The sequence below is a fragment of the Sphaerodactylus townsendi genome, linkage group LG12 (genome assembly GCF_021028975.2).
Source record: "Sphaerodactylus townsendi isolate TG3544 linkage group LG12, MPM_Stown_v2.3, whole genome shotgun sequence".
NCBI classification, from domain to species: Eukaryota; Metazoa; Chordata; class Lepidosauria; order Squamata; family Sphaerodactylidae; genus Sphaerodactylus; species Sphaerodactylus townsendi.
In genome coordinates, this window is record NC_059436.1 from 3,903,401 (window position 1) to 3,930,828 (window position 27,428).

Below are 27,428 nucleotides of genomic sequence, written 5' to 3' on the forward strand. Positions count from 1 at the left end.
CTTGGAATTACCACTGATCTCATAAATCCGCTACCTTGAAGAAATTACAGTTTGCAGGGGAGACACTATCGAATCACATCCCTGATGATCTCCCACTCCTCCCTCTGTTCCACCCGTCTCAGACATCACTCCTAAATCTCCAAGTAGTTCCCAAGCTGGATTTGGCAACCCTAAACCACATGTAGACCCTAAGAGGATGATGATGATGATGATTTATTAGACTGTATAGATCACCCAATCTTCAAAGGGGATTCTGTACACTAACAAACAGAATAACAAAATACAATAAATATCAAGTAAAACAAAATACAACATTTAAAACCCTTAAAGCATTTCTATAGCAGCATCAAAAAAGAAGGAAGATGGCATCCAAATCTATAGGCCGGGAGGGGGCCGGCACTGCCAAGATGGAATAGAATGTAAACAAAGGCAGTGTCGGAGATGATGTAAAATACAATACGGGGGGGGGGGCATCAAGAGGGGGCAGGCAATCCGCGGCCAGCCTCCCCAAAGGCCCGGTGGAACAACTCAGTTTTACAGGCCCTGCGGAACTCACCAAGGTCCCGCAGGGCCCTAACAATTGGTGGAAGAGTGTTCCACCAGCAGGGTCCAGGGCCGTAAAAGCCCTGGCCCGGGTAGAGGCTAGCTGCATCATTGAGAGGAGAGGGACTACCAGCAGATTCATCTCCAGATTGCAGAGGCCTACTCGGGACATATGCGGTAAGATGGTCACGAAGGTATGAGGGCCCCAGGCCGGAAAGGGCCTTAAAGGTCAATACCAACACCTTGAAGATGATCTGGAAGTCCACCGGGAGCCAGTGTAGGTGGTGCAAGATGGGGGTTATATGGTCTCTATAGGAGCCACCCATAAGAAGACGGGCCGCCGCGTGCTGGACCAGCTTCAGTTTCCAGATCAAATGCAAGGGAAGGCCCGCGTAGAGCGAGTTACAATAGTCTAACCTGGAGGTGACCATTGCATTGATCACTGTGGCCAGGTTGACCTGGGAGAGGTAGGGGGCCAGCCGCCGGGCCTGGCAAAGATGGAAAAAAGCAACCTGGGTAACATGGGCCACCTGGGTCTTCATAGAAAGAAATGAGTCCAGGCGAATCCCCAGGCTGTGAGCCAAAGCGGTCGGGGCTAAAGAAACCCCTTTCAACACTGGTGGCTGAAAACCCCCCAACCCCCCATCGTGACCTATCCAGAGGACCTCCATGTTCGATGGGTTGAGTTTTCACCTGCTCTGCTTCAACCAACCAGTTTACAAACATACAATTTAAATGAGCAAGAGGAAGAATAAAAAAGAGTTTGGATTTATACCCCTGCTTTTCTCAACTGTAAGGTGCCTCAAAGCTTCTTCCCTTCTTCTCCCCACAACAGACACCTTGTGAGACAGATGGAGCTGAAAGAGTTCTGAGAGAACTGTGACTAGCTCAAGGTTACCCAGCTGGACTCATGGGCAGGAGCAGGGAAACAAATCCAATTAACCAGATTAAAATCAGCTGCTCATATGCAGGACTGGAGAATCAAACCTGGTTCTCTAGATTAAAGGCCAGCTTATCTTAACCACTACACCACACTGGGGGAAATATAATAAACTACATCCTGGGCAGGTGCAGCTTATTCAGGGTCATTAACTAAAAGTTATGGGCTAAGGGCCAAGGGCTGAGCAACCGAGCTTACTTCCAGGTAAAGGATCATGCCCAGGCCAGCCTATATGTGTGTGTGTGTGTGTGGGTGATTTTCCACCCCCTCCCACATGATGAACTCTGTGCGTGAGTGCCCACAGAGAGGGCTCTGAGTGCCACCTCTGGCACCCGTTGCCATAGGTTCGCCACCACTGCTCTAACCATTCCTTACCTCTGTGAATGTGTTCCCTATAACCAGGGGTGGAGCAAGGGAGAACTGCGCCCGGGGCATGGGTGTGCCCTGTGCCCCTGCCACACCCCCGTCCGCCCCTGGAATGCCCTCACCACGCACCTGCAGGGGCGCATGCCTGGTGCGTCACACACCTCTCCGCCCCCTTGGCGCTACACTATTGCCTATAACTGAATGGAACATTGCCACCAGCAAGAGTTCCTTCTGCTGGGTGGCCACCCAATCTACATGACACCAATGCAGTGTTTGTGGGGCCACGTAGTTTACAGGGAATGTTGACTAAGCCCCATTTGTCTCTTTATCTTTGGCTTAAGCCTCTGACCATACTTAGGCTTAGTATTTGGAATAAGAAGGGAAATTGACACTCAACCTAGATCCTGTGCAGCTAGCTGATGTCTTCCTAAGAATTCCCTCCCCTGCTAGAAGAGCCTCTGGCCATGCTCAAGCATAAATACATGTACCAGGAAGGGAAAGCAAAGCTCATCTTGGATGTTCTGCAGCTGGCAGAGATTTTATCACCTTTATTTCTACGCCCTGGTGATTCTACATGTGTTTGTTTAATGTGCTTCTGTACTGCTTCTTAAAAACCATAGTTCTGTTCCAAGCAGTTTTAGAATATTTAAAATAACAATAAAACCAAATGAAACCCAACATATTAAAAGTTTATAAAAAACATAAAACTTGCTTAGACAATTTTATATGCAATTTTTATATGGCAATTTTATATGCAATTAATACAAAAAATTACATTTGAAAACACATTAATTTTAACCGGATGATCTGGTGTGAAAAAGGAGAAAATCAAGACTTGGAGGTCCATTTATCTGGAGAGGGGAAATTAAAACAGGGTATTCAAATCACAACAGGCAGCTTTTGAAATTCCAGCTGATCCCCAGATCTAAGGATCTGCCTAAGGATCTGGTTCATCTAGTGTATGTATGTTATGAGTTTTCTACATCAGGCCTGAAACATCTTGCAGCTTGATCACAGTTTTGCTATTTTATCCTAACAAGAGTTTGTTGCTTTTAATTTACTATGTTAAGAACCCAATAGATAAGATTTAATAGAAAAGCTTAGGATGGAAGCAGACACTATCTTGTAGTATTCATTTATGTACTACAGCCAAAACGATTTCATAGCATTGCTGAGGTGTACCACTGGCTTGGAATTAAGTGATCTAGTATTGCAAAGCCAATTAGATGCCAAAGATGTCTTAGGTGTGAGCCTATATCTGCGTCAGGCCTGACCAAAATCATTCAGAATAGAACATTTGGTATGTCAACCATAATTCTTTGTATCATATTTTAATAAGGAGTTGACTATATGCTTAATTAGTTGTTCAAAGTTGGTGATCATCTCAATTGGGGAGTCAGCATTAGTAACAAGGGAAACAAGTCTGTATTGGTTGAGGGAGCCAAGCAGGTCCTCAAGAGAAGACACCAGCTTAGGGGACCAAGTCAGCCGAGGTAGATACTTATTTGATGGCATTTCCTCTCCACAAACCTCCTGATTTGGTGATAAAATAAGAGGCAGTGGGAGATGTCAACGATAATTCATGAACATAGCACAAAATGAGCCAGGAGGTGATTCAGAATCCTTCGTCTTTAACAGGGTTTGAATGAATCTACTTCTATACAATTTGTGTCATTTTCTTTCTTGTGTGAGTACATTTGTGTGAACTTGGATGATACCTTAAGACTTTGCTTGGACTGAATACTATTTTTGATTAGTGTTTTTTTCCTATTATTTCACCATCTTTTCTTTATCAGGGAAGGGATGAAGAGGTGTGAGCTCAAACTTAGGTTCATTCTCATTACAAGCAAATGAGGTTTGTTAATGACATCTGAATTCTGGATGCTTCCGGATTTTTCATCCCTTTTGGTCCAACTTGAAAACCTCCACTCTGATTATGCTGCTTTCTTTCATCTTCCACACAAGTCTCTGTTAATGCTCATCTTACCATTTGCCATAAACCAACCATTTTCCAAAGTTCTCTGCACATCAGCAAATCAACATTAGATATAAATTGTGGATGAATGACGTGCATTAAAAACAAAGGAATCTTCAGTGCTAGCAATGCAACTGGACAGATGAAAACTATTCAAAATGGCAATATACAGGGGGGAAAGGACATGTTCCTTCATCCCCAATTGATTGCAGCTATTTTGTAGGTGTTTCTGTATGTCCCCCCCTCCTACGAAAAAGTATTTAGGAAATAGATCTCACTAACACCTTGATTCACATGGTATCTCCTGGAGTTATCAAAACTTACATTCTCTTCCCACTCAACCTACCCTTTCCCTCACCTGCTACATTCTTTCCTCTTCAGAGTATTCACTGGCCTCCTCTGATATAGCTCATTTCCTCAGAAACCTCAGACTATGTATAACTGCTACTCAGGGTTAGCAGGGGAGGGATACTAAAAGGACAATATTCTGGGGTCTCAGGTTGCCCAGTGTCTCTTGGGCACCAAGTGATGTGTCCCTGGAGTATCTTTCATGTGTTCATCTAATCTAAGGGGCCCATATGTGCTATGAGGATGGCCTCATCGAGAATATTTCTGGGGGAGCCTGATGACTGTTGAAAACCTTGATGGCATCCAATGTTGTCCCCAATTTTAAGATCATTCAGAAAAAAACCTGCATTGTTTAAATATCTTGATTCCCACTCCTCCAATAACTAAGGAGCCCTTTATCTTTTCATAGAGAGAACCTTTGCTTCCTTTGCCTAAATTCCTTTTGAGTGACCAGTGCATCTGAACATGGCATACCCCTTTTATTGCCATAGGGAATGATGTTAATTCCTCTTTTTTTCCCCTAAGCAAATGGAACACATCCTGGCTAGTAGCTCAAAGCTATCAAGCAGGCACTTTCCAATGTCTGCCAGTGATAAACAGCTGCTCCATCTGAAGAGCTGTCCAATTGAGCTGATGGCTTTGTTTCAGACAGGATTAGGAGAAAATTCTTCATAGGTGAGGAAGCCACAGTGAAAGATGGAATGCATGTTTTCCTTCTTCTCATCTAATTAACACAGTATCTCATGGATTATCTGGCTGTGCAAAGGGGAAAAAAAGCTGTGATACTGAGTTCCTATTCTATTCTGGACAGGTATGTGCAAACATCCCTTCCTTCTGTTTGCCCTTGATGCCAGCCAAAGCAGATTCTGTCTGAAATTTGCAGTATGATGCAGTTTGGCTCTCCAAGAGCCTCTGGGATCCCGACACATGCACAGATCACACACAACAATTTTTAACTGTAATTCTAACCATCTGTCAAAATAGAACTTCAAATTAATGTTGCTTCTGTTGATGACATGGCTGGATTCCTTGGTGTTAACCAGCAAGTTTTCTAAAAATATTTTTTTCTCAATTTGCACATCATTGTTTTGGCCTGTTAGACTTAGGAACACAAGGCTGGTCTCTGAAGAAAGACAATTAGTTTCACAGTAGGATCAAGCCGTTTGTGTAAAATGATGAGAAATGACCATTGCTCTCCCAACAAGTGAGGAGTGGCACACTGGAAATAACATAAGTTTAAAGAATGAAAAATATTATTGGTTTAAACAATTACTAGCAATTACTAGCAATTACTAGCAGAAAAAGTGCAGAGAAGGGCAACAAGGATGATTGAGGGACTGGAGCACCTTCCCTATGAGGAGAGGCTGCAGCGTTTGGGACTCTTTCGTTTGGAGAGGAGGCGGCTGAGGGGGGATATGATTGAAGTCTACAAAATTATGCATGGGGTAGAAAATGTTGACAGAGAGAAATTTTTCTCTCTTTCTCACAATACTAGAACCAGGGGGCATACATTGAAAATGCTGGGGGGAAGAATTAGAGCTAATAAAAGGAAACACTTCTTCACGCAACGTGTGATTGGTGTTTGGAATATGCTGCCACAGGAGGTGGTGATGGCCACTAACCTGGATAGCTTTAAAAGGGGCTTGGACAGATTTATGGAGGAGAAGTCGATTTATGGCTACCAATCTTGATCCTCCTTGATCTGAGATTGCAAATGCCTTAACAGACCAGGTGATCGGGAGCAACAGCCGCAGAAGGCCATTGCGTTCACATCCTACATGTGAGCTCCCAAAGGCACCTGGTGGGCCACTGCGAGTAGCAGAGAGCTGGACTAGATGGACTTTGGTCTGATCCAGCTGGCTTGTTCTTATGTTCTTATGTTCTTAAAGCCCACTGTATGAACCAATACAATGGGTTCTGGAAAACTGTTAAAGGGTTAATGGTGTCTATCAAGGGGGCCAACCCCTCCTGTCTTTCCGCCCCATTTGGCTCTACAATTTACCATGGATAATGAAAACCTAGCCTAATTATTCAATGACAAAACCTACTTAGAGATTCAACACCCCACACTAGCAGGCTCCCCAAACTTTACAAATAAGGGGGCACAAAATCTTGAGTCTATTCTTTACTTTCCATTGTGGTTGAGCTGAAATATTTTCAGTTTCCATTCTTTGTCTTATACCGAATCACCCACATTTAAGGTAATTTAATGTAACCAACATTGTTCATTATCTTTAGTGAAACATATGCTAAATATGCATTTTCCAATAACAAATATTTATAGTTGAGTATAGTATTTGTTTATTGACAGCAAGTCACAACATATATAGATTAGCATGAAGCCCCTATGCTCACAGGGCCCCTGGGGAACTGCCCAGTGTGCCAGTGTGTTAAGGTGGCTCTGCTTTTGTGATCTGTCACCATTTTGGTTTGCTTAGAGCAGCAGTGGCGTAGTGGCTAAGAGCAGGTGCACTCTGATCTGGAGGAACCGGGTTTGATTCCCAGCTCTGCCACTTGAGTTCTGGAGGCTTATCTGGGGAATTTGGATTAGCCTGTGCACTCCCACACACACCAGCTGGGTGACCTTGGGCTAGTCACAGCTTCTCGGAGCTCTGTCAGCCCCACCTACCTCACAGGGTGTTTGTTGTGAGGGGGGAAGGGCAAGGAGATTGTAAGCCCCTTTGAGTCTCCTACAGGAGAGAAGGGGGGGATATAAATCCAAACTCTTCTTCTTCTTCTTCTTCTTCGGAAATGTTGTGCTAAGGTCGTCTCGCAAGGGCTTGATGCTTTATTTGTTCCTCTCCCCCTTCATGAAGTGAAGATTTTCCTGCAAGTCTAGGGTTTGTGTCAGGTTCACAGAAATGACTACCTTCGAGCAGATGCATAAATTACACTCAGTATAATATAAATATTGCATAAATGGTGTACCATATGTGTACACAATGAAGCAAATCTAGGAAACAAACAGCAAATAATGAGTCTAAAATTCAAATGACTTCCAAAAAGAATTGGCATATGAAACATTTTTTGCTCTACTCTGGCCATCCTGGGAGGAAGTTATAAACAGGCACACACACACTGGAAAGAAAATAGTAGAGTTGTTAGGTGGCAACAGAGCTCAAATTGGGGGAGGTAGTGTGTAATTTTTAAGTAAACCAAGGATTTTTTTTCAAGGGAAGTTATTTCTAAAATAATCATTCTCAGGATTACAGTTAACAGGCCTGACAGGAACTAAAGGTGACTTATATAAGGCTCATTCCGCACATAAAGAACAATGCACTTTCAAACTGCTTTCAGTGCTCTTTGAAGCTGTGCGGACTAGCAAAATCCACTTGCAAACAGTTGTGAAAGTGGTTTGCAAACGCATTATTTTGCATGTGCGGAAGGGGCCTTAGTCTCCTCTCCTCCATTTCATCTTCAAATGGGGCTATCTGGTGCAACCTGGCAACTGTTAGAAGACTGCGGAGGGAGATACATGAAGATAGCATGATGTCACTTCTGGGGGAAAAACTGTACGTGATATCATACCCCTCTAAGACTTGCTGGAAACTCTATGGTAACTCCCAGAAATCCAAATGTTGTTTAGATAGAAGCTACAATTGTATGATATCATATGAAATGTCTCACAGATGGATGACTGGAATTTATAATATTAAAGCCCTGTCAGAATCACTGATTGTGGATCATATGTACCACTCTGGAAGAGTCCTGAAATGGGATTCCCAAACTTCTGCTACAAAGTGTTAAAAGGATTTCACTGGACTATAGCATAGCAATGGAAATGGGTGCTTTCATTTCCCTGATATCCTCAGCCCATGACTAGTACCTTGCCCTAAAGGAAGAAAATATCACAAGGCATAGCTGCTAAGTCAATAAATAATTCAACCGCAGTGACTTTAACTGTTCTACACCAATGCAAGGGGATAATTTCCCCAATGCTTTGGCAATAGGAGCAACCAATTCACATTTTCAGCTAAATATATCATGCTTTTGTCAGTGGCATCTCGGGGTGGGGGGTGGGTGGAGAGGTGGGAAACCCTTCCGTTTCCTTGAAACACTTTCTAGACTCCCAAATGTGTCCTCCTGGACCAAGTGTGGTACATAGTAATACTTCTTTTATTGCTAATCAAACATATGTATTCCTCCAAGAGGTCAGAGCAGAGTACATGATTTCCTTCCCATCCCACTCTATTATCACCCAGAGAACCTTACTGTAGAGTCTAAATTACAGCCCATGTTTTAATTTGAAATGCTAACCATTACACATGCTGGGTCTGGGTAACACCCATGGTGCTATCCAGGTAAGATTCTCCATTCTGATTGTGAATATTCTTCATTATGGAGAACATGTGAAATGCATATGCATAGCCCACTCAGCTGTCTATTGAAGGTGTTAGGATGAATGAAACCCAGCATTACAATAGGGCACAAAGCCTTGAGTCTATTCTTTACTTTCCATTGCGGTTGAGCTGAAATATTTTTAGTTTCCGTTCCTTGTCTTATGCCTAATCACCCACATTTAGGGTAATTTAATGTAACCAATATGAAAAGGAATTTTAAAATGCTGCTTTTGTACCTGGGAAGTCAATGCCAATTTTCATTCAAACGCCACTCAACAAAAAAGAGGGAAGGGTTTAATAAAAAGTTAATTATCTAGAGGAAGAAGTATTTTTTGCAATAATAAAAGGTAGACTTTTTGAATAAATGTATGTTAAGCTACATAATTGCATAAATATATGTATTTAAATTCTGAATATCCTTGCCAATAGCTAATGAGCATGAAAACTAAGGTAGGAGGTTAATTCAGTTGTAAATAGTCAAATCAACATGCTTTCATGGTTACCTCAATTAGAACGCATTTCCTCTTTAGGAGAACTTTTTTTTTTTAAAAAAAAAGCACAAACCAAAAACATTATTAAAATATGTGATTTAAATTAGAAAGACTCCATGCTATGATTAAAAGTGGCAATGTGAATCAGAATGATTAAAATTGCACATGCCTGATATTCTAATAAAGGGATGCTGATAAGAGCATTTTCTCCAGACCTTAGACCATTGTTGGGAAAGTATTCATATTAGACCAAATCAGGCCACTTGTTTCTCTGTTGTTGTTTTTGCTTATACCCCATCTTCCTTCTCAATTAAGACCAAAAAACGACTTATGTTAGGGAGACTGACATTAAGTAGATTAAGCTAAGAGTGTGTGACTGGCCCATGACTACCCAGCAAGTTTCCATGGAAGAGTGGGGATTCAAACTCAAAGTCTCCTTGATCATAGCCCAATATTCAAAACCACATTGATGCATATAATTTTGAATGGTGGTCCCTGTCCAGGATGACGAGCAAAGGAAGCTCTTTCCTAACACCTGTTTTTTGAGACTCTAATCAGCAGATAGGAGGAATCAAATCTGGGATCTTCTGCATATAAACTTTGTCTCTTACAACTAAGTGATAGTCACTCCCTGAACAACATATCCACTCTCTCCTGCCTGACAGAGGTCCAATCAGTGTTCTGTATATTCATATGTGGGTGCACAAATTAACAAATTCAAAAGGTTCTCTATAGAGAAGAACAGACACATCCAAGGCTATTCTGTTCCAAAACTGTGCCCAAGTTGTAGAACTCCAAATGATTTATTTTTGCCTCCTAAGTGCAACAGCATATCACCACATGTCTATCTATAATTCACTGTAAAACAAACAAAAAGAATCTTTCATGTGATCACACGCACAATCATATAAAAATTGTATGTTTGTATTGTTTTATTGATATGTACATGAGCTTTGGAAAAGGGGAGGAGAGATACAAATGGCTGCAAGAACTGAAAGATGTGGCAAACTGCACAGTCTCTAATTCCAGAACGGATTTAGCAATTCTTTTAGTTAACCTGGATTTCAAGAAGGCTGAGCAAATGTATTGGGCAACAGAAGAAGAGGAGGAGGAAAGGTGTTCATATCTATAATAGGAGGATTGCTGTTTGTTCACCAGGTGCAATCAGCACAACTGAGTATTCAATAAACTGTGGGGTACAGGTGTGTGTGTGTGTGTGTGTGTGTGTGTGTGTGTGTGTGTGTGTGTGTGTGTGTGTGTGTGTGTGTGTGTGTGTGTGTGTGTGTGTGTGTGTGTGTGAATTCATGCATGCATATTCTTGCATTGCCCAAAGGGATCTGTAGAGACTGCCTACAGCCAAGGCTATGCCTACCAGGCACTTTCAATCATGCTGAATAATGCACTTTCAATCCATTTTTCAATGCACTTTGCTGCTGGATTTTCCTTTGTGAAATGGCATAATCCACTTGCAAACAATCATTAAAGTTCATTGAAAGTGGACTGAAAGTACATTATTCAGCATTTGTGAAAGTGCAGCTGATCACATCTGCAGAACCCAGTGCTAAGAACTGACCTGGCACCTTCTGCATCCAAAGCAGATGCTGTACCACTGAACCCCACCAATATACTGCTTCGTTTCCACATTAGTTCCCTTTTAAAAGTGATCTGACAACTGTAGTTACTGTGCATCCCTTCAAGCAGTATTTTGGTGGTAGACAGTGGTGTTTTCAGATGAACCACAGTTGTTCCTCTGTGAAACTGACATGCACAGTGACTATGATCATCTCCCTGGCTCACACAAGTCTCAAGCAGATCAGTTCTGCAGTTCTGATTACAGGCAAACAAATCCTCATAGTCATTAATATGCATTAGACTCCAGCATACAGGCCAGGTGGGGTGGGGCCAGGACATCCCATGAAAGGGTAGACACAACATCTTGTGGGAGAGAAAAGGAAGGACTGAGCTGCAGCTGAAAGCGAGGAAGCCAAGAGGAATCAAGTCCGGGGAAGGAAGAGAGCTTGGGTGGTGTAACCCTATCTCCTTTCCATTCTGAGGTCTCAGGGAAGGTAGTTTGACCTCAAACAAAATGGCAGAGTGACAAACCCATGGCATGGTGGGAGGAGGCTGACAAGAGAAATAATACAAATTTCAGGATGAATGTGTTAAGGGAATGTGTGACACAGGGCACTTTTGCACATGCAGAATAAGGCATTTTCAATCCACTTTCACAAGTGGATTTTGCTATTTCACACAGTAAAAACCAGCTGCAGCATGCAGTGAAAATGGGTTGAAAGTGCATTATTCTGCATGTGCAAAAGTGACCTCAGTGTGTAATGAGTGAGGAAATGGCATTTCACTGGCAGTGTTAGAACATTCCTAGTATAATATATAAAATTGATTTATTGATTCACAAAGTATGTTGAAAAATATTTATCTTTTAAAATTGTTGTAACACAAAATTAAAAGCAGAAAATATTTATATTATTTTTGAAGACCTCAAGATAATATCCACATCTTATTTCATCATTTCAAAACACAATAAAAATAATCCTGTGTTGAATGAATTTGTCTATACAAGAAGAATTATACCTCTGTGCTCTTTGTCAATATGTCAGTGGTGCTAATAAAGCAATCTTCCAAACAATATTAAACCAATCATGCCTTGATAGAGACTCAAAAGTCCCTTCCCCCAGTATATGGTAACAGATCTTTTAGCAGCCGTGAACGATGAGTACTAGTTCCACAACTGATCCATTAACAGCTTCTAAATAACCTAGGCCCTTTCCGCATGGGCCAAAAATGATGGCCTGGGGCGAAAACGCTCCCAGGCCATTGCAGTACGACCTGACTCGATCCCCTCCTCAGCGGCGTCAGGTCATTTAAACAACAACCCTTTAAAGGGTTGTTGTTGGGGAAAGCGTCTTCCTCGCGGTCGCGAACCGCGACCTCTGGGAATTATCAGCTGTCTCCTGCCCGTTCCACTCACCTTGTCCCGTCATTGTTGGTGCCGCTGGCCAGAAATTACTATCGCTGCCCTCCGACCCTGGAGGTCGGAGGGCAGCGCATGGGCTTCCCAACGGCCAGCAGGCTAATACTCTATCGACAAGGTGAGTGGATCAGGGCAGGAAGAAGCGCCTGCGTTCGCCGGTCGTTTCCTGCTGAGGCCGCCCGCATGCGTGCATGCGAACGGCCTTCGCCTCCACACCGGCGGAGTTCTTGCCGGCGTGGAGGCGACAGGGAGGCCGTGCGGAAACGGCCCTAGTGAAACCACATCTACTTCACAAAGGAATATTTTAATGTGGGAAAATCATCATGACAAAACAGAAAATGGGTCACAATTTTCATTTTTTTTTAAAAAAACCACAGGTTTAGGTTTCAAAAAAATGGAGAATTTCAAACCAAACATGTGCCACATCCGTCCGTCCGTCCGTCCGTCCGTCCGTCCGTCTGTGTATACTTGATATATCATACACTTGATACTCAGATAAATGTGTACTGTGTTTGAAGTTATGAGATAATTATTTAGCCTAGAATGTGTGCCCTTATCAAGTGGGGCAGCTAGCAATTGTTAGGAGGTGATTTAAAGACCTATAAATATGGGAAGCTGATTTGATTGGGAGCTTCTTTTTAGAAAGGGATTCTTGCTTGTGACCTGCTTATCTTTGGGCAAGATATTTTTATGGATTCCTGTAATTGCTTTCCTTTAATCATCTGTGTAGCAGTAATGGATGGTATTTTTTTGAGAGTGTCCAAGATACCAATAGCTTTTTTGTAATAAAATGATAAAATGGAAGCAAAGATTCTGTAATAGTATTACTTGTGTGCTATACCCATAATGAGCTAAAAACATTGTTGAGATGCAGTTCTTGCCAGGAATTAAATGATCTGATATGGGAAAACTAACTATAGGAAAGATAACTAGGGCTTCTTAAGTGCATGCCTATAGCTGTATTAGGCCTGACCAGAGTCATCCAGAACAGTTTGCTAGATTGCCATGAGGAAGAGACTTTGTTTATTGCTTTGTAAAAGATATTAAGAGTTCAATCCAGAAAGGGAGGGCGGGGGATGAAGTGAGATCGGGAAGTAGTATGGACTTGACCAACACATTTGCTTACCCTGCCAACATAAGTGACACCTATGCCAGTGGGGAGGGCAATCAAGGAGGCAGGTGAATGCTGTGGAGCTATTTGGCACACAACCCGGAAAAGGCTGCCTGCCCCAGAGTCATGCCGGCATAACTGAGATCACCAGTGTGGCTGGGGGTGGGCTAAGAACATTCTTGGGGGTGAAGTCAACCTTATTTGATTTTCACCAGACTTTCAGTCCATTTCCCTCAATGGGAATGGGGGCATCAGTCTGTTTTCCCCAATGGGACTGTTCAGGCAGCCAGTGATTCTCTGGGTTTTGTTGCCTTCATATGCTGCCTGGAAGCCCTCTGGAGTAAGGTACAGCAACATGGCAGCAATGCCATCCCCAGCCATTACAGCCTCTGGATTGGGCTGCAAACATAGCAGCAGAGAGGAGGAACACTTGGGATACAGTCATAGGAGCTTTCTGCTTGGGCAAAGTACAGAGGGTTGCAGTTGGGGTTAAGCAACCCACGTTGCCATCAGGATGTCTGCATAACTCTATGCAGGCTGCGAACAGACCCTGTGGAGGCAGTGTGGGTTGCCGTCGTGCCTTCACACAGAGCTGCACTTTTTTTTCACTCACCTTCCTCCACTGCATAGCTACAATGCCAGGCAGGCATGGACCTCCACAGTCATGCTGCTGTCCCTGTGCCCCTCCGTAACTATGCAGCAGAAAGGCAGGGACTGAAAAAGAAAGGGGAAGCACAGCCAAGTAGCACAGCCACCATAGTGTGATTCTTGAAAAACCTGGGTTGGGGGGAAAATGCGGAGCAAACTCATGTTAGGAGCAGGATCCGTGTGGAGTTCTCCCCAATACGTGTTTTATACCATGGTTAGCCTGCATTTATTGGCCTGTGCGGAAGGGACCACAGTTTGTAAGTGAATCTGAATTGTGCCAGATAGGAAAACCTATGCTACTTCATCTCCTGCTGCCTACATCTACCTTCTTCGAGAAGAACTAGATTTCCCCTGGCACATGTGCTGTTTCAAAGGCCAAAAGAGGAAACCCACTAGAAATGGGACGTATAGAAGCTCTGGACAATCTGTGAGCTTGCTAATTATATTCTGTTAAGAGGCAGCAGGAATGATACTGAGATCATGACGCTTGTGCCCTGAGAGGCCTGCTTGGCTTTCTCAAGGGACAGATAACTCCATTTCACTCCCATTCACTGCAGGAACTAATGATGCAAAATAGAGAATGTCAAGGAAAGCTCACTTTTTGCTGTGACAGATTGTTGCCACTCTCTCCAGTGCGGTCAGTTCAGTCCATGCGGTCGGCATATTGTATTTCTTTAGTAATAATAGAGTGCATTAAAGCTCTCCACCAGATAGATGAGCCTTTGGCTTTGGAAGGGCACACAGCATCCAGCTGCTGACTGACCTTCCTGTCATCTATGTCTTCCACTTTCCCTCAGCCTCAGATATTCACTCGCAGAAGGAATAATCAAATTTGCTTCAAATTTTGCTTTGGGTGAAATCCGGTGACAATGTAGGTCAGCTGTATAGAATCCCCTGAGCCATTTTGCTAATCAAACCTTTTGTGACTTCCCTCAATATTCCTGCCATTTTGCCTGAAAAGGGAAACCCACAAATTCATTTCTAATTGGGGATGATTTTGAATTTCTGCTGCCATCTGTTTTGACCCCAGAATCCCTGTTTTGAGTTCAATCCACCCTTTGTTCATCTCTGCTTCAAATTAGTTTATGCAAAGAGTCTAGATGAATCACTAAAGGACATTGAGTTTATTATTAGGACACATGATCCATCCACTGTGACCCCAACTTATAGATTTAATTTCTGCTTAGAAAATAGACCTGCATTTCAAGAAAATAGTTCAAGTTCAAGAAAATAGACCTGAATCTGTACAGAAGAACCTCAAAGGGGGGGATAGAATTTCTTTGGTTTTAGAAGCCCATTCCAAACACATCTTCAGCAATTAATTCAGTTGTTAGTGAGGAAAGTTAAGCAGAAAATAAATTCTCAGTTGTGTGCAGCTAAATCATGTTCCACTTTTGCTCTGCATCACATTAAAAAAAAACATTGTTCAGTTGCTGTGGCTTCTTTAAAAAAGTTATTACAGTTTTTTTATCTTTCCCCCACTGGAGAAAGAAAAGGGTTTTTTTCCAGTCCAACCTACACTGTCTTTTCCCCACACATCAGAGACTGATAATTGGGTTAAATAAGACCAACAGAAATAGAAAACAAGCCAGTCTTGAGGTAAAAATGAGGTCATTGTAATGTCCCTTGGTCATTTTTGTCCCTGTGATCCCAGTTTGTGTCAGACTATTACAAAAACAAGCCTGAATCAGGTACGTATTTAGAAGTTGCCTTTTTCTTAGGTTAATTCACATGACATTCCTGCAGATTGTCCCTGGCTCTTGTCAATGGATTGCCATGGTGAAAGAAGTGATGTACAAGGCTACCTAAGGGACTAGGGAGACAAAATTCCCAGGACTTCTGTCAGCTGGAGGGCCCCTGAAGCTAGTGTCATGTTGCATTTGGCCAAATAGATTTCCATTTATTTTACCTTTAATGCTGTTCTGCCTACTGCCACCAAGGCACATGAAAGCCTGAGCCCAGTAAAAATCACTCTGACTAGCAGCCAGACTCCCCTTTCTACAAGATGAAAGCAAACCCTTGCCTAACTGGTCAAGCTATGCCCATCAGTAAGGTAGCATTGGAAACAGGCAAAACAAGCCAGCACAGCTGATGGTGGCCACAGCAATTGCCAGGTTGCAGCTTGCTAACAAGGTCATTGTCTCCAATCGTTTATCCTTTCCATCTTCCCTTATTTGCACCCAGATCCATAGTTTTGTCTGCCCAGTTAGATCCTGCCTTGGAAGTGTGTTTGAGCAAGATATTTAATTTATATTATTTATATTCAGCCTTCCATCCCAATGAGAACCCAATGCTTACTTAATTTTCTTCTCCTCTGTTTCTTTTTTTCTTTATTTTTTCCTCCCACTTTTCCACACTCTGCTTTCATATTGCTTTTTGTTTTTTCATGATCAGTCTTCATTTTTCCAACCCTCCACCTAATTTTGCCAAGTCCTTCCCATTTTTATTTTCAAGTCTTAGGTCCTTTCCGCATGGGCCAACAAACACGGGTTAAGGGTGGGATAAAACCTGGACTGGGGAGACTTCACATGGATCCCGCTCCTAAAGCGAGTCTGCTCCGTGTTTTCCAACCTGGGTTTTTCACGAATCGCGTTTTCTGCAATTCTTTCGTTTTAACGCTTCTTGCAGCTGTGGCCAAGTGAACGGCTGCAGCTGTGTGGCACGTTAAGCAGCTGTGATGCAACAAGAGATTTGCAGTCCCCGGTTCCCATCTGTGAAGCCACGCAGGGACAAAGGGCCATTTCATGGCCCTAGGGGTCAGTCGTGCCTGCCTGTTTTTTGGGCAGGGACCCCAAAACAAAAAAAACCCTCATGCCTACTTGTGAACGGGCTGGGGTGAGGACGGGTTCGTGTAACTCACCTTTCACCCATGTTTATTTATTGGCCCATGCAGAAAGGGCCTTAGTCTCAACTCTTCTCATCCCTATCCTGCTTGATGACTTACAATGTATTTAATAGTAGTACAGTAGCAAAATTTTGTTAATATTGTGAATATAAGTGGGGAGGGTTATATAATAAAATAGTAAAATGTCAAAGTCATTTATTTACAGTCAGCGACCAGTAGTAAAATAGTAAAATATACTTCTCCCCTCCACCCTTTACATGCATGGAATTGAATGTTAATCTGTTTTAGTAGCTATGCCTGTGGAATGAAGGTAGAACTCCCAGTTCAGGAACTGGGTTGATATTATTACTGTATTGGTGGGACAACTACTAGCCATGCCCCCTGTCCAACTAGATTTATATCAAATGTCATACCCAGTCATTCTGCCCAATGAAGACCCAAAGCAGGTTCCATTATTCTCTTGTGCTCACTTTATACTGACAACAACCCTGTGAAGAAAGTCTCACTTCACCTTTTTTTTGGCTTTCTTTTATATTGTTTTAAACTCTGTAATGTCCTTTGTCAGCTACGGTGACCAGAACTGCACACAGTATTTCAGATGAGGGAGCACCACAGTGTTATACAGAGTCATTACAAAATTGGACATTTATTTTTAATAATTCCCATCATAGAGTTTGCTTATATTACTATTGCTACACACCACATTGAAAATTTCGCTGAGCTTTCCACAATCTCAGCCTCAACTAGTTCTGATCCAATCAGCATATGTTTCAAATTAGGATTTTGCATCACCTTATTCTTGCCTGCACTGAACTTCATTTGCCACATGGTTGCCCATTCACCCACTTTACAGAGATCCTCCTGTAGCTCATCAAAATTTGCCTTGGCTTTCACCACTCCTGAATAATTTGGTATCATCTGCAAATGTAGCTACTACATTGCTCACTACCATTTTTAAATCATTGATGATCCAATTACATAGCATGTTTCCTTACATGGTCCTCCTTTACTGCCCTAGTCTCAGTCTAGCCTTCTCTCATTAATTGTTTTCCAAGAAACTACCCTTTGGATGCACCGTCCCAAACCAGATGCTGTTTAGCCCCTGAGGGCTTTCCCCCAGAAATTGTATGTTGTCTGAATGGCTTATATGTTGTCTAAATGTTTCTCACAGTAAGGCAAATGAGTGGAGGGGACAATATCTTTTGCCTGTAGGGCTCCAATCTGAAATAGGTTTCCTTGAGACTCCAAAAAACATGTTGGAGATATGATTACGGATCCTCTGGTATTGCATTTTGTTTACGCTAAGGTGTTTCTGAAATGGCTTATGCATATTAGCAGTTTTGTCCAACCACTTTGTTATTTATACCCTCATTTTTTCCTCCGCAATGGGGACCCAACGCAGCTTATAATGACAAAAGGCTAGGGCAGGACAAAGCCAAGGATATCCAAGGAGTAATGGCTAGTGGCAGATTCAAATCCCCAATTTGCCATGAAATCTCACTGGGTGATGTTAGGCCAATTTATTATATGTATCTGCACACATTACTAAAATCTTTTGCTTAGCAGCCTTTGCCTATAATATAACAGATATTTGCCCTGTGGTCATTTACTATATTAGACAATTAGTTTTCATCGAACAATATACTACCCGCCGCCACTTTCAGAATGATTAATTAATTAATTATATTTTCTAATCTATTAAGCCTTGATTGCTTATCAGAGCATTCAAATGCAGCATTTTCTTCTTGTCACTTCCAATTACTTTAGCACTTAAAAAAAGATGGAAAAACAATAAGCCAGCTTTGCAGGAAATCATGCATTTTTTATCAGTCTGGTAAATTCTCCTATATAACAGAGGGTCTTGCTGTGGGTGCAGGACAATGTTATAGAAAGACAGACCTGGAAATAACAGCAACATGATATCATAGAAGTCTGCTGCACAACTCTATTTTTATGGAAAGGGCTAGGACTGAAAAACCTTCCAATTTGGAAACATCCTCAGAGTCACAGCTCTGAAGAATCCGCAAATTAATTTCTGAAGCTGGCAGATTTGTTAACATTATTATTTTAATTAAAGAGAAATCTGGGATGCAATTAAGGATGTGCTGGAATTGCACAGGTCTAGCCATGTATCCTGTCAAAATTTACCTTGAACTTGTGAAAAAGGAATGCCAGGAGTAACTAAAATAAAACATCACAAATCTCATTAATGGCAAATGCATGAGGGTATGAGAAAAATGTGACTCTGTATTTGAAAGACAGCATAAGGAGAGAGAAAACTAATATTATACCTTATGCAAAATTGCTCATTATAAAGCTTCTTTAAAAAAAAACCAACCAAATTTTTATGAGAGTCTTGTTACTAAGATAATAACTGACTATGCTGGATAATTCATTGTGCATTGGTTTCCTTTTCTCCCACTTTATCAATACTTGACTACTTATGATCAGAGTGATCAAACAGTACCAAAGAAGCAAGGAATGGACTTTTCCCCATTACCCCACACCTATTTGTAAAGAAGGATGAAAAACAATCCCCAGTCTTCTGGGAGTACTGAGACATCCAATTTTGTAACATGCTTTTCAATGCTATGGTAACCAGGACGGGAAAGGGAGGGCAGTATCTCAGGAAGATAACTCCTCTTGCAGTTGCTGTAGGATATTTAAAAATCTAGCTTGAGCCTACAAGATTTTAGGATTTTATGGTCCCCTCCAAAAGACCTTAATCAGTAAATTGCAAGCAGCTAAGCCTGGTTTATCTAACCTCCTCAGAAGAAAGGGCTGTATCATCCCTAATAGGTTTCCAGAGTCTGTGCATTGTGAGCAAGATACAGAAGTTTGGGCTGCCATTTCTTCTGGCTCTACCTGTCATTTCTTTGATTGACAGCCCAGCTATTCAGTGGCTAACAATGAGCCGCCACTACATCCTGATAGAATTATAGCTCTGATGTAGTGAGATTAGTTTTCTGCTTAGGCTGCTTCTGTTTGCTTCCCACCTCTCTCTATAAAGTCATCCCTTTGTAAAATAAGATGTTCAAAGATAGCAAACTGAATGTGGGCCTCGCACAATGCCACAGGGCCAGATTCTCGTTGCCCTGGAGCCAGCATAAACCATAATTTACATTGCTGATTTTTACCAATTTACACCAAGTAAATAGAATGTTACTGCTCAAAATTTCAGGCAGAACTGGCAGAGATGATGAATCCCCTCTGCCCAAACTCTTTCATGAAAAAAGTTTTCCGAGCCCCACAGCACAATCAGTCTTGTAACTTTTTAAAAAATCTTCTCCTTTTTATAGCAGCATTAGAAGAATTAGACATTGGCAGTCTGGCGATGGATTTTTCTTCGGGCTATTGTCATCTTCTGCTCTTACATTTAGTTAAGTGCAAATTGCTTCAATGGATATAATGCGAGCCATTGGTAGAAATTAAGGCAAGCCCAGAAAAGTTAAAAATTGCTCCAGTGTAAGAGAATGGAATTGGAAAATCTCCAAACCGAATGAATGTTCATAAATCATATCTAAAGCGCAGCTGAGAGAGACAAACAGTGCAAAATTAACTCTAGTTGCTTTGGAGAAAGAATATTCACAAAAGTGCCTTATGGAAGGAATGCTATGTTAATTGAGCTTTTATTGAATGCACTTCAGTGACTATCTCCCCACAGGGGACTGTATGCTCCTTAGAATGCCAAATCACTGGACCTTTCTGAAGACAAAAAAGAGAGTTATCATTAATGAGACATCAACTCCAAGAGTCACTTAATTTTTTTAGTAGTTTGATTCTCTCTTTTTTTGCTATTGTTATTTTTACATATTTACTAATTTATTCATAATCTTCTTTTCTCCTCAGTGGTGACCTCAAGAGGCTTACTTACACTCATCCTAACTTATCACACATGTTTGCTGGGAAGATAAAATGGAGAAGAGAAGGCTGATGTAATCTGCGTGGAATCCCCATTGTGGAGAAAAGTGGGGTATGAATGAATCAAATAAATTATTATAGATGAAGATGGAGATAGATAAAATGTAGGTGGATAGGTGGGTGGAAAGGAGAGAAGGAAACAGAAAGAGGTAAGGATATGGGGGTTGCCAGCAGAAGGAAATGAGGAAATAGTATGGTGAAGAGGTACAGGAGAAAATACCCCCTCTCACACACACCTTCTTGTATTGACCCTTTCCACACAGGCCAATAAAAGTGGGGGACAGGTAGGTTACATGAACCCACTCTTGCCCTGCCTCCTTTGCACAGCTGGCTGTCCTGTGGACAGCCAGTGCGTTGGCCATGATGTGAACCTTTGCATGAAGGCGCATCTTTTTTGTTCTTCCCTACCGGCTTTTTTTTTGCCTGTGTTGAATAGTACTTTCTCTGCACTTCGCAGGCAGGCAGGACCAACCTGAGCCTGTTTCCCTTGTGTGGCTCCACAGATGGGAGCCAGGGAAGGGTTTTTTGAGAACTGTGTTATTTGCGAGCCGCATTAAAACAAAACCATCGCACATAATGTGATTCTTGAATAACCTGGGGTGGGGTGGGGTGGGGATGCAGAGTAGATCCACATTAGAATCGGGATCCGTGTGAAGTTCCCCCCCTCCAACCCGGGTTTTTTACTGGTGTAATCCTGGTGTAGTTGGCCCGGGCAGAAAGGGATAGATACTTTTTACATGTTGAGTTTGGAGCTAATGCATAGAAACAGTGTAAAGCTATAGAAAACATAATACACTACAGATTTGAGAATCTACCGGAAACTTATCTTTTAGGCATATGGGACCATAATGATGTTAATCAACAAAAACACAAAAAAATTACTCTATGGCTCATTCCGCACATGCAGAATAATGCACTTTCAAACTGCTTTCAGTGCTCTTTGAAGCTGTGCGGAATAGCAAAATCCACTTGCAAACAGTTGTGAAAGTGGTTTGAAAATGCATTATTTTGCGTGTGCGGAAGGGGCCTATTACCTGGCAATAGCAACGAGAACTGTCGTTGCCAGGCACTGGAAAAGACAAGCCTTACCAACTATTGACGAATGGTTACAGAAAATTCACAGAACAGCAGACAGACTGACGACCCTCCTCAACAAGAAATGTCTTGACTCCTATTTCAAAGTATAGGACCCTATGCTGAGATACCTATGTAGCAATGACCCTCAAAACAGATCAATAATAATAGCAATGTAGAAGTTACTCAATAGCACATAGTTGTATAGTGTTTTTGGTTTTTGTATTTCTGTTTCTATCACATACCGAATAATGTTAACAACAATGTAAAATCTAAACAATAATTTTCTTTTTAAGACGCATGGTATATATCATTTAAAAAAGAAGCAGCTGTTTGTGGTGTTTATGTTTGTGATGAAGATATAATTCAATAGTCTTTTTCCCGGGGTATCTGCTTGTGTCTTAACAACTGAGTTTATGCTGTGCAAAGTCCAATTATTTCAAGGTGAAATTAACTCATTCAAATATTGATGGATGTAGTTGATCCTGTTGACACTAATGAGAAACCTGTCAGGAAAAAGAGTAAACCTGCCCAAATAATATATTTGACCCTTCTTATTGTACCTATATAAAGACCTGTAATAGTTTCTGTAAATTGTAAATTACTCTCTTTATTTTGTACCATTATGCCTTTTTTTTACCCAAAATAGAAAAAAAATACTACAGACTGGTTAAAGAGAATAATAACAACAGTTCACTGAATACCATAAACTCTGGGACACCCAGTTGCTTGAAGCAAGACTAGAAGGCCACTGTGTTCAAGTGGACTAATTTTATTCCTTTTAATGGATCTGAACTTTTCAAGCCCTGCTGTGGGCTGACTGAATGATGACTGAGCAGGAGCAGGACACAATGTTTCTAAGCCTTGCAGAAGGTAGTTTTCCTTTCAGATGAATATTTCACTTCTCGTATGAAAATGCACCATTTATCAGTCTTCTAATTTTGCCCCAGAGTATTCAGGAAAAATGTTGTGACATCAAATAGGTGAGCTAAAGCTGGGTGCTTGGGCTTGAAGATAGCAAGTAGCCTAGGCCATAGTCAAGAAAAAGAAGAAGCATTTAGATTTATACCTTGCTTTTCTCAACCATAAGGAGTCTCACAGCAGTTTACAACCACATCCCCTTCCTCTCCCCACAACAGACACCTTGAGATCACTTGCCAGGCTAGCCAAAACAGCTTGCAACTTCATACCCTTTCCCTCCCCACAGCAGACACCTTGTGTGGTCACCCACCCAACTAGGCCAATGTCACCAAGCAGGCTTCATGTGGAAGAGTGGAGAAACAAACCTGGTTCACCAGATTAGAGTCCACTGCTCATGTGGAGGAGTGGGGAATCAAACCCAGTTCGAGTTTAGAGTCCAGATTAGAGCCCACCGCTTAACCACTACACCATGCTGGTTCTCAAAATGTTACCCTTGCATAACTGTCAGACTGGGATATGAGTTTTATTGTAATCACATTATTTAACTTCTACATTTCGTGAAGAACATCCATTTCCCAAAGTACAAGAATATTAGCCACTTGATGAATTTCTCAACAATAGGAAAGATGGCTTCCTGGAGTACTGGTCTTCTCTGCCTTTCCTGGTTTTCTAAGCTTTCACTACAATAAGCTACACCACTGATCTTCAACTGCTGAAGGACTGGATCTCCTGTCTTCTTGTCTCCTGAATGCTATGGACATATTGTCCTCTTCAGGCATTCTGCCAGTGGAGAAAGGCAAGTTTATAATAAGTAATCTCTGTGCAATGCTCTGAAGGACAAATAATGCAATCCCAAGAGTGTACCAAAACAGTGTATATCCTCTGTTCTCAATGGAGTTGGCAAATTGGCCTGAAGTAATTCTCAGTTATGAGTGGGCCACAAGTGAGAAGATCAGAGGGGCTTGATAAATGCACTCAGAGACTGTTTCGTACAGGGCTTTTATACCACCAGCTACTTAGTCATTTGAATCAGAGATGCCAGAGACTGAAACTGGAACCTTCTGCATACACAAAAGATGCTCTGATCTACAGCCTTATCCTTAAAATCTGAATCAATAGTATAGCTGTAGCATACATGTGATAAATACTGTCAATGGTGTTAGTTTATATTTATTTTATTTATACAGCCATTGACCAGGATACAATAAAATATAAAAAAAATACAATAATCATACACAGTAAACACTAAAAATGACACACTTTAAACAGCGAATGGAAATTTCTCATCAGTGTGTATTGGAGATGGTAAGAATATCGACAGCATGTTGCCTCAGTACCATCCATCAAACAGACAAGCTCTTGGGGGTTACATCACACAGGTCAGAGTGTGGTGTGCTTTATGGATGCCATCTTGGAAGCTGGCATAACTTCAAGCAACATTAGATGCTGAAAGGTCTTCCAACCTCTTGCTAAACTGAGTAAATGAGCAAAAAGATAAACAAAGTATAAGATCAACTGCTGAGATTGAGCCAAAAGAGGAGCTAATTAACGTGTAGTCTGTGACACCACCTGGGTCCCTCTGGTTACAGCCAAACAATTTTCCATCCAGATGTGAAGAACATTAGAGAATAGTATCAGAGAGGAGAACAAGAGAGAACACGGAGAGCTCTGCAAATAGTATCTGGTGGATAGAAGCTAGGTTCCATGTAGTTTACTATCTCCCCAAGTGAGTAGCCTTCTGTTCCTTATGCCTGAAAAGTCATTCAGCTTGAGGCAAATATCAGACTATTGGTAAACAGCAGGGCTAAGAGTAAAGGAAAATGAGTCATGGTACAGATTTTCCTCTTAATCTGCTGCATGCTAAGCTCTAGCAGGACACTAGTTACAGGCTTCCATCTATGTATAGCATGCATGTTGCAGATATCCCGAGAAGGCTGCTATGAGACTGCCATGAGGTTGAGACAGAACATGTATACTCTGTAGCATGTTGTTGCTGACACTTTCTTTGTACTTGGTTACAATATAGTTCAGGTCTCTAGCTTAGTTCCTCTACGATTGTACATTCAGGCAGATATATACAGATATTTACACTTAAACAGTGGTGAAACAATATTCAGTATTCAGTTCTCCTTTCTCTTAAGCTGTTCCTGCTTGGCCAGAGCAGTGGGGCTGCATCGGCATGGTTCATGCTGATGCAAGCACCACTGGCAGAGTAGCTGGCAGAGCAGGCTCCGCATGTCTGAGAAGCCCCCCAAACGCCTCCTTCAGGGACATAGGTATAGATTTTTTTATGGGGGGGTTCAGGGGTGGGGCCACACCCACACCGACCCCTAGGGCATGGCCATGCCTCCCCAAGCCCCGCCCACGGCCTAGTACTTATAAAGCCGCTCTTCAAGGCCAGGTACAGCAAACTCCCCCACCCTGCTCTCCCCTGCCCCCCACCAGCTGGGCTCTCAGCGGGCAGCTGGCAGTTCCTTCTGCCCTCCCCTCTGGGCAGAGGCATAGAGGAAAAATGGAGCCTGGTGCAAAATCTGAATTTTGTGCGCACGCACGATGACGCATACGACGACGCACTTGCGACGCCTTGCGCCTTGACGACGCGACGCGACGCGACGACGCGCGACGACGCCTTGCACGCCACGCGCTAACAATACATGGGCAGCCACTGTGATGCTGGAACCCACCCCAAACAGCATCACTTTCAATGGTGTTTAAACTAGAGAGCCAACATTCTCCTTTTAAATCCACCTTGAAGGGAGAATCTGGGGTCCCCAGTTAAAAAAACATTGAAAGTGATGCTGTTTTGGTGTGGATTATCCCCCACCCTGAAACAGCATCACTTTCAATGTGGCGTAGTGGTTAAGAGCAGGTGAATTCTAATCTGGAGGAACCGGGTTTGATTCCCTGCTCTGCCACTTGAGCTGTGGAGGCTTATCTGGGGAATTCAGCGCCAGCTGTGCAAACAGTGCCCAGGGACTGTGTTTTTACCATCCCTAGGGTGCTGTTTTCTGCCCATGTGGAAACAGCCTTAGTTAGAAAGTCTTTCAGATTGTCCTCAGGTAAGTATTTCAAAACAGTTTTTCTTCCTATAGACTTTAAAGACAATCCCTTAATTAGATATGTCTTCCCACATGTTGCTTTACAAAGCAGGACTTACTTCTAGCTCTCAGAAAGTCTTAGGCCGCTTCCACACGGCCCATTTATGACGGCCTGGGGGCGCCAAAAAAGGCGCCCCCAGGCCGCCGTTCGCACAGGCGCCGCTGCTGCAACGCAGCAGCGGGCGCATCTGACTCCGCCCCAGGGCGTCAAGTTGCCTAAACAACAACCTTTAAAGGGTTGTTGTTGAGGGAGCGTCTTCCCGTGGCGCGGCCAACCGCTGAGCCGAAGACGCTGTCTCCCGCATCTCCGCCCACTCACGGTGTCCTCCCGTTAAGCCTGCGGCGCCAGAGTCACTTCACACTGTCCTCCAACCTCCAGGCTTAATGAGGGAGGACACTGCGGAGGGCGGGAGGGTGCAGAGGCGCCCGCGGCGAGCCACCTGCCGCCGTCTTTCCGCCTGCTCGCGACGCTTTAGCGTCGAGCGAAACTTCCACGCCCGGCAGAACTCCTGCCGGCGTGGGGGCGCCTCCTGGCCGTGCAGAAACGGCCTTAGAAAGTATCTTTAAAACCACCATAGAATGGAGCTCAATCCACACATCCGTTCACATGCACACTCTGAACCAAACTCCCTTCAAAATCTCTTCACACTGACTAAAGAACTCTGCTTCTAGCATTTGGCCAATCCTAAGCAGTCCTCCCTTAACTCCATCTGCAGTAAATATGGCTAAGTCATGGAATACGTTACACAGGAATCTCAATTATTCATGCCACAGTACATCAAAATTAAAGTAATGGAGCACATTCTTTGTGGGCCTGCCTTTGAAGAGTGCTTGAAATAGAGTTGCCATGTCCCCCAGGTCCCTGGCTGGGGGTTGGGGGCAGGGTTGCCAGATCCAAGTTGGGAAATTCCTGGAGATTTGGCATGGAGTATGGGGAGGATAGAAACCTCAGTGGGGTCCACCCTCCAAAGCATCCATTTTCTTCAGGGAAATAGATCTTTGCAGTTTGGAGATGAGCTGAAATTCCAAGGTATCACCACATCCCATCTGGAAGTTGGCATCCCTATCGTATCAACTACATCTGGTCCAGAATGTGGCTGCCAGGAAGATAATAGAGGTGAATCAAGTGGGATACATAGTGGGATACATAGCCCTACCAGCCTGGGGTCTAATTCAAAGTGATGGACTTGAATATGAAAGACTTAAATCCTCTGAAGATGCCAGCCACAGAGCAAGCAAAACGACAGGAGAAAATGCTACTGGAACACGGAACATGGGGAAAAACCATAACACCCTAGTAATTCTGGCCGTGAAAGTCTTTGACAATACAAAGACTTAAATGTTCTGGGACCAGGTTGTCTTGAGGATTGCCTTCTTTCAGATCAATCTACCAGATATTCATATCATTTTCAGAAGTCTTTTATCTGCATGCTTCCATCAGATGTGAGAGAGTCTTTATAGCAGCGCCAGGACCATAAAAACTTCTTCAAGAAGAACTTTCTCTTTTTCCCTTGTTGCTGCTTTTCTAATGCAAAGCTGTTCCAGAGGGTTTTTGACTTCCTTAATTTATTTACTTACTGGTTAGAAGTGTCTATAGAACAATAGCTTTTAGACAAATAACAGCCCAGCTTCTGAAAGGTTAAGAGGGCTAAAAGCCCTTCTTAATTTGTTTTGTTTGCTGGTTATTTGGTAGGATTTATTGTGTCATGTTATGCCTTTTAGGATGACTTAAACAGCTTTCTAAGCATCCTCGTGGATCCATTTTTGGATGAAAGTGTGGGAGAGCTACCTTTCTTCACTTAACAAAACAGCAGAAAC

At 42.6% G+C, this 27,428-nt stretch overlaps 1 protein-coding gene across 4 annotated transcripts in view; it reads right to left on the minus strand.

Moving 5' to 3' along the window:
• LRRTM4 (leucine rich repeat transmembrane neuronal 4) overlaps positions 1 to 27,428 on the minus strand; it is a 424,076-nt gene that overhangs the window by 47,182 nt on the left and 349,466 nt on the right. The gene's annotated exons all lie outside the window — the stretch shown is intronic.